General features: G+C 53.5%; 1 long non-coding RNA gene across 2 annotated transcripts; it reads left to right on the plus strand.

Annotated features, from left to right (window-relative positions):
* Positions 1-587: 587 nt before the first annotated feature.
* LOC142071800 (uncharacterized) lies at positions 588-6,700 on the plus strand. 2 transcript variants are annotated; one of them, XR_012667993.1, is made up of 3 exons: positions 588-974; positions 4,783-4,914; positions 5,816-6,700. It is a non-coding gene; the product is annotated as an uncharacterized LOC142071800 (long non-coding RNA). The 2 variants fall into 2 exon arrangements; XR_012667992.1 differs by having other exon boundaries at positions 588-960.
* Positions 6,701-8,181: the final 1,481 nt, after the last annotated feature.

Raw genomic sequence — 8,181 nt, forward strand, 5'->3', positions numbered from 1 at the left:
GGTGGTTTGGCTGGCTGGTGGAATGTGGGGCGGGTTGCTGGGATATGCAGCCAGCTGGCTGGTGGGGTACAGGGCAGGCTGGTGGGGTATGGGGCAAGCTGGCTGGCTGGTGGGGTACGGGGAAGGCTGCTGGGGTATGGGGCAAGCTGGCTTCCTGGTGGAGTATGGGGCAGGCTGGTTGGCTGGTGGGGTATGGGTCTGGCTGGTGGGATATGCGGCCGGCTGGCTGGTGGAATGTGGGGCTAGTTAGCAGGGTATGGGGGTATAAGGCCTAAGGCCTTTGTCTGCAGCCAGGTTAGGAGAGCAGCAGCCATGAGCCAAGAAGCAGGAAGTCACATCCTTACAGTCCATCTAAATTACATTAAAACGATGTCATATCGGGCTGTTAAGAAAGCTCCTGTCCTAACAGCTCCCACCATCACCAGAGAGAGAAACAGAGCTTAAGATGGTTAAAGAAAACTTAGTTTGACAGAATTCTGTCTGGCAAGAAACCACTTATCAACAGTTGTGGTTGTGAAACCCTCATTTCTTTATTGTTTTGTCTTTATGGTCTCTGTCTGGCTCTTTGATTGTGTCTGTCTGTTGCATAACTAATTTTGCTTGGTGTAAATCAATTAAGGTGGTGGGGTATGATTGGTTAAAAGATTGTTTTACAACATGTTAGGATTGGTTAGAGAATTGTTTAGTAATAACTTAGTACAATGATTGGTTAAGGTACAGCTAAGCAGGACTCAAGTTTCTCTATTTAAACTGGGGTCCAAGAAGGAGACCAGCAGAAGGAACAGAAGAAGAAGAAGAAGGAAAGACCTGGAAGAAGAAGAAGAACTCACCTCTAAGACACAGCCTAAGATCAGAGCTGTTAAGAATCCTCTGCACGACTGAGATGTGCAGCAACCAGAATCCAGACAAGACCAACCTTGCCTGGCCAACAGGGAAAGTCTGCCTGCCTGATCAGGACTGGTGAGCCTAGCACTGTATGCTTAGTGTGTGTATTCTGCTTGGTAATGGTTAATAAATAGAGGATAAGGATATTACTGTGTAAGGCTCTTTCACTGGTGAAAGGTCCTGCACAGAGAGTATGTCCTGAGCCCTAGGAATTGGGTAAGGGTGGGTGCCCTAGTGTATGTAAAACAGAGAATGTGTGCAGGTAACAGGGCGGGCTGGGTGACTGGTGGGGTATGCAACTGGTTGGCAGGGTATGAAGTGGGCAGGCTGGCTGGTGGGGTATGGGGCTGGCTAGCTGATGGGGTGGGGGACTGGCTGGTAGGGTAGGATTAGAAAACCTGCCTTATAAGTGATAGACTCAAGAAGCTCAATCTATTTAGCTGAACAAAGAGAAGGTTAATGCCTGAACTGTTCCCAGTGTATGAGTACCTACATGGGGAATAAACATTTAATAACGGGCTCTTCAATCTAGCAGACAAAAGTCGAACCCAATCCAGTGGCTGGAAGTTGAAGTTAGAGAAATTCAGCCTGGAAATAAGGGGTAAATGTTTAACAGGGAGGGGAATTAACCATTGGAACACATCACCAAGTGTCGTGGGGGATTCTCCATCCCTGGCGATCTCTCAATCAAGATTGGACGTTTTGCTACAAGCCCTGCTCTAGGTATGATTTGGGGCTGGTTTCTGGCCTGTGCCATGCAGGAGCTCAAACTAGATGGTCACAATGGTCCCTGCTGGCCTTGCAAGCGATGAGTCTATGGATTAATGGATGGAGAGGGTAAAATTGTTACAATGATGCAGAAAAAGCAGAAGTGTTTCATAAATATTTATTTTTTATATCTGGAAAGGAGCAGGAAGAAGTATTCGTATCATGTGAGGATGATGAAATACTTTCCAGGCCATTATTAACCAAAGAGGATGTAAAACAACAACTACTGGGGGGGATAAACGTTTTCAAATCAGCAGGCCCAGATAACTTGCACCCATGAGTCCTGAAAGAGTTGGCTGAAGAGCTCTCCGGCCTGCTGAGGTTGATTTGAAATCAACCTGGGAACCCTGGGGAAATTCCAGAAGGCTGGCAGAGTGCTATCTCTATGCCACACTTCCAGAAGGGCAGCTGGGCTGACCTGGGTCACCATATGCTGGTTAGCCTGACTTCAATCATGGGCAAAATCATGGGAAAGACGATATGGGAGTCATACGACAAAGAATAAAAGGTGGGAATGTTATTAATGGCGGATGACGTGTTTTTACGTCCAGCAAACCTGAATCAATTCTTCGATGACATAAGAAGATTGGCTGACGGAGGTAACTGCATACATGAAACATACTGACAGGTTCCAGAGGAGCAGCCGTGTTAGTCTGTATCCGCAAAAAGAACAGGACGACTTGTGGCACCTTAGAGACTAACAAATTTATGTGAGCATAAGGTTTCGTGAGCTACAGCTCACTTCATCGGATGCATGACATCCATGTATCTCACGAAACCTTATGCTCACATAAATTTCTTAGTCTCTAAGGTGCCACAAGTCCTCATAGAATCATAGAATATCAGGGTTGGAAGGGACCTCAGGAGGTCATCTAGTCCAACCCCCTGCTCAAAGCAGGACCAATCCCCAATTAAATCATCCCAGCCAGGGCTTTGTCAAGCCTGACCTTAAAAACTTCTCAGGAAGGAGATTCTACCACCTCCCTAGGTAACGCATTCCAGTGTTTCACCACCCTCCTAGTGAAAATTTTTTTCCTAATATCCAACCTAAACCTCCCCCACTGCAACTTGAGACCATTACTCCTTGTCCTGTCATCTTCTACCACTGAGAATAGTCTAGAACCATCCTCTTTGGAACCACCTCTCAGGTAGTTGAAAGCAGCTATCAAATCCCCCCTCATTCTTCTCTTCTGCAGACTAAACAATCCCAGTTCCCTCAGCCTCTCCTCATAAGTCATGTGTTCCAGACCCCTAATCATTTTTGTTGCCCTTCGCTGGACTCTCTCCAATTTATCCACATCCTTCTTGTAGTGGGGGGCCCAAAACTGGACACAGTACTCCAGATGAGGCCTCACCAATGTCGAATAGAGGGGAATGATCACGTCCCTCGATCTGCTGGCTATGCCCCTTATACATCCCAAAATGCCATTGGCCTTCTTGGCAACAAGGGCACACTGTTGACTCCTATCCAGCTTCTCGTCCACTGTCACCCCTAGGTCCTTTTCCGCAGAACTGCTACCGAGCCATTTGGTCCCTAGTCTGTAGCGGTGCATGGGATTCTTCCGTCCTAAGTGCAGGACCCTGCACTTATTCTTGTTGAAACTCATCAGATTTCTTTTGGCCCAATCCTCCAATTTGTCTAGGTCCCTCTGTATCCTATCCCTACCTGCCACCGTATCTACCACTCCTCCTAGTTTAGTATCATCCGCAAATTTGCTGAGAGTGCAATCCACACCATCCTCCAGATCATTTTTGAAGATATCGAACAAAACGGGCCCCAGGACCGACCCTTGAGGCACTTCACTTGATACCGGCTGCCATCTAGACATGGAGCCATTGATCACTACCCGTTGAGCCCGACAGTCTAGTCAACTTTCTACCCACCTTTTAGTGCATTCATCCAGCCCATACTTCTTTAACTTGCTGACAAGAATACTGTCGGAGACCGTGTCAAAAGCTTTGCTAAAGTCAAGAAACAATACATCCACTGCTTTCCCTTCATCCACAGAACCAGTAATCTCATCATAGAAGGTGATTAGATTAGTCAGGCATGACCTTCCCTTGGTGAATCCATGCTGACTGTTCCTGATCACTTTCCTCTCGTGTAAGTGCTTCAGGATTGATTCCTTGAGGACCTGCTCCATGATTTTTCCGGGGACTGAGGTGAGGCTGACTGGCCTGTAATTCCCAGGATCCTCCTCCTTCCCTTTTTTAAAGATTGGCACTATATTAGCCTTTTTCCAGTCGTCCGGGACTTCCCCCGATCGCCATGAGTTTTGAAAGATAATGGCCAATGGCTCTGCAATCACATCCGCTAACTCCTTTAGCACTCTCGGATGCAGCTCATCCGGCCCCATGGACTTGTGCACGTCCAGCTTTTCTAAATAGTCCCGAACCACTTCTTCCTTCACAGAGGGCTGGTCACCTCCTCCCCATGCTGTGTTGCCCAGCGCAGCAGTCTGGGAGCTGACCTCCTGGTCTTTTAATGAAACATACTGTGAGACTTTTGTAAGTCATTTGACTTAGTGCCACAAAACATTCTGATTACAAAATTAGCTGATTACACAGTATCAGCAGAACACAAGCTGAATGGATTAAGAACTGGCTAACTGACAGACCTCCTAAAATAGTGGACGATCACCATTGAATGGAGGCATTTTTAGGGGGGCCCACAGAAATCAGTACGGGCCCGACTCTAGTCACCATCTTCATCATTGATCTGGAAGTAAATATGGAATCCCTGCTGTTATAGTGTGTGGATGACACAAAGATTGGTGGTAAATAACGATGAGGACAGAGGAACAGAGACTTGGATTGCTTGGTATGCTGGGCTCATTCCAACAAATGGGTTTAATGCATCCAAATGTGAAGTTCTACATCAAATGATCTTGATACATTGGAGAATTGGACTGAAATAAATAGGATGAAATTCAATAAAAACACATGCAAACAACTGCACTTAGGAAGGAAAAATCAAACACCCAGCTACAAGCAGGGGACTCTCTGGCCAGACGGTCGCGCTGCTGGAAAGGAGCTGAGGGATCTAGTGGGTCGCAGATCGAGTGTGTGCTGATAATGTGCTGCAGTGGCGTAAGAAGCTAAGATCTTTCTGGGGTGTCTCAACTGCAGGTCATTGTCCTGCTCTGCTCGGCACTGGGGAGGCCTCAGCTGGAGTCCTGTGTCCAATGCTGGGCACTGCGCTTCGGGAAGGAGGTGGACAAACTGAAGAGTCCAGAGGAGAGCAAGAAAAAGGGAAGCCAGGTGAGAAAGCCTGACCTGTGTGGACAGGTGGAAAGAATTGGGCATGTTTGGCCGAGAGAAGAGAAGGCTAAGGTGGGACCTGATCACAGTCTGCAGATATGCACAGATTGTTATAAAGAGGATGGCGACCAATTGTTCCCCATGTCCACCACGGGTAGGACAAGACGTAGTCGGGTTCATTTGCACTACAGAGAGATTCAGGTTAGATGAGAAGAAAAACCATCTGAACTCTCGGGGGAGCTAAGCTCTGGAACAGGTGTCTGGAGGAGCTTGTGGAATCCCATCACTGGAGGTTTTTAACAACAGGTGGGACAAACCCGCATCAGGGGCCCTCTGGATTTACTTGGTCCTGCCGCAGCCAGGGGCCTGGGCTAGATTTCCAGCCATTTTGTGGTGGAGGATCAAGGACTGCAGGCCATAGCTACAGAATCGAGGCTGGATCCTGGACAAAGATCCTAGGGGTGGTAGTGGAGAAGCGTCTGACCATGAGCTGCCAGGGCGCTGCTGGGAGCTATCAATGGGCGTAGTGGGCAGGGGCAGGGAGATGCTTTTCCCCCTGCATACGGCAGAGGGGAGACCAACACTGGATCCTGCGTCCAGTTCTGGTGCCAACATTTTTTAAAGATTTTGGAAAATTGTAGCGGGGCAGAAAGGAGCCACCGAAGGATTCAAGGGCTGGAGAAAACGTGTGACGGTGGGAGGTGGAAGGCAACCTGGTTAGTTTAGCAGAAGGAAGATTGAGGGGTGACGTGATCACATGGGTAGATACCTCCCTGGGGAGAAAATCCCCAGGGACTGACGGGCTCTGGAGCCTAGCGGAGAGAGGCCGAACACGAGCCAGTGGCTGGAAGTCAAAACCAGACACATTCCAATTCGAACGAAGGCCCCCTTTTTTTCACAGTGCAGGTGATCAGCCTTTGCAACAACTCCCGAGGCCAGTGGGCAAGTCTCCATCCCTTGACGTCTCCAAGTCCAGCTGGCTGCCTTTCTGAAGACGTTTGAGCACAAGACAGTAGGGCCCTGCAACCCAGCCCAGCCCAGCCCCGATGGGACCCAACACAAGCCTTGGGTTTGGGCCAGGTCAGGAAACGCCCAGCCCCAGGGGCTCAGGCAGGGTGGGGCTGAAGCAGTGGCCGTGGCTGTGTGTCCCGCTCCTGCTGGCCGCCTCCCTGCACTGGGTGCGCTGCGGAGTGAGTGAGTCGCAGCGGCCCTCGCTGGGCAGCGCACACAGCAGGAGTGGGCACACAGCCGCCCATGCCGGTGCCCACCCCGTGGGCAGGAGGAGCCCACCCCAGGACAGGGGGCAGCGACACGGACTCAGGTTTGTAGGAAAGGGTCAGCGTCGGGTTGGAAAATGACAGGGTTCCCGGGCTCAGGTCGGGGGGGTCTGGGTCCAGATCAAGTGTAACAATGTGGCCCTAGCTGACTTCTCCAACCCCAGTTATTGGGCTCCCGGGGAACAGGGGCCGTTCTCTGGGCAGCAGGTCAGACGGGATCAGCTAACAGTCCCGTCTGGCCATGAGCTCTCACTGACCTATCCAAGCCTGTCCTAGGATCTCTGGGGCATGTCCCTGGGACAGTGGGGGCAGGGACCTGCCCCCGATCATTGCGGGCCCTGCTCCCCCATGCCAAAGGCATGCAGGGACTAGTGCCCCTCCTCCTCAATCTGGGTTACTGCCCCTGGGTTACTGCCCACCCCTGGGCCAGGAGGCACCTGAATGCCGACCACTGAGGGGCCTGCCCTGGATCACTGCCTTGGGGCTGGCTGCGCAGAGGTGCTCTGAGCTCCCCTCCACCCAGCCGAGCAGCAGGGACAGCACCCTCCTCCCTGCCCCATCCGTGGGGTGGGGAGCTCAGAGGAGGAGGCCTGGGGGGGCAGGGGGTTCGGGGTGCTGGGAGGAGGAGGCCTGGGGGTGCAGGGGGTGCGGGGTGCTGGGTGCTCGGAGGAGGAGGCCTGGGGGTGCAGGAGGTGCGGGGTGCTTGGAGGAGGCTTGACAAAGCCCTGGCTGGGATGATTTAACTGGGAATTGGTCCTGCTTTGAGCAGGGGGTTGGACTAGATGACCTTCTGGGGTCCCTTCCAACCCTGATATTCTATGATTCTATGAGGAGGCCTGGGGGTTCGGGGTGCTTGGAGGAGGAGGCCTGGGGGTGCAGGGGGTTCAGGGTGCTGGGTGCTCAGAGGAGGAGGCCTGGGAGTGCAGGGGGTTCAGGGTGCTTGGAGGAGGAGGCCTGGGGGAGCAGGGGGTTCGGGGTGCTGGGTGCTCGGAGGAGGAAGCCTGGGGGTGCAGGGGGTTCGGGGTGCTGGGTGCTCGGAGGAGGAGGCCTGGGGGTGCAGGGGGTTCGGGGTGCTGGGTGCTCGGAGGAGGAGGCCTGGGGGTGCAGGGGGTTCGGGGTGCTGGGTGCTCGGAGGAGGAGGCCTGGGGGTGCAGGGGGTTCGGGGTGCTGGGTGCTCGGAGGAGGAGGCCTGGGAACCAGAGAACTGTCCTCCACCCACCCCGCACCTGGGTGTGCCAGCCCCCCAGCCCTGCGCACCGGAGCCCCGACTCCCAGGGGCAGGCTGCAGTTTGGCCCGCAGGAGGCAGGCTGTGCCCACAAGGTGGCGTCAAAGGGAAATGTATGGAACTGAAGGACGAGGGTCAGCACTGGGGCCCGGCTGCCTGAAGATGGGAGGAGGTGGGGGCTGGGTGCTTGGAGGAGGGGGAATGAGTGCATGGAGTTCGGGGGTACTCAGATGAGAGGTGCATTGGAGTTGGGGGGCTGTGTGCTGAGATGGGGGCTGGGTCTGGGGAGCTGTGTGCTGAGATGGGGTCTGGGTCTGGAGGGCTGTGTGCTGAGATGGGGGCTGGGAGTTGGGGGGCTGTGTGCTGAGATGGGGAAAGGGCTGGGGGCTGGGGGGCTGTGCTTAGATGGGGGCTGGGTGCTGAGATGGGGGCTGGGTCTGGGGGGCTGTGTGCTGAGATGGGGGCTGGGAGTTGGGGGGCTGTGTGCTGAGATGGGGAAAGGGCTGGCGGTTGGGGGGCTGGGTGCTGAGATGGGGGCTGGGGCTGGGGAGCTGTGTGCTGAATGGGGGCTGGGTCTGGGGGGCTGTGTGCTGAGATGGTGGCTGGGAGTTGGGGGGCTGTGTACTGAGATGGGGTCTGGGGGGCTGTGTGCTGAGATGGGGGCTGGGAGTTGGGGGGCTGTGTGCTGAGATGGGGAAAGGGCTGGCGGTTGGGGGGCTGGGTGCTGAGATGGGGGCTGGGGCTGGGGAGCTGTGTGCTGAATG

This window comes from Caretta caretta, chromosome 4, assembly GCF_965140235.1.
Source record: "Caretta caretta isolate rCarCar2 chromosome 4, rCarCar1.hap1, whole genome shotgun sequence".
NCBI lineage: Eukaryota > Metazoa > Chordata > Testudines > Cheloniidae > Caretta > Caretta caretta.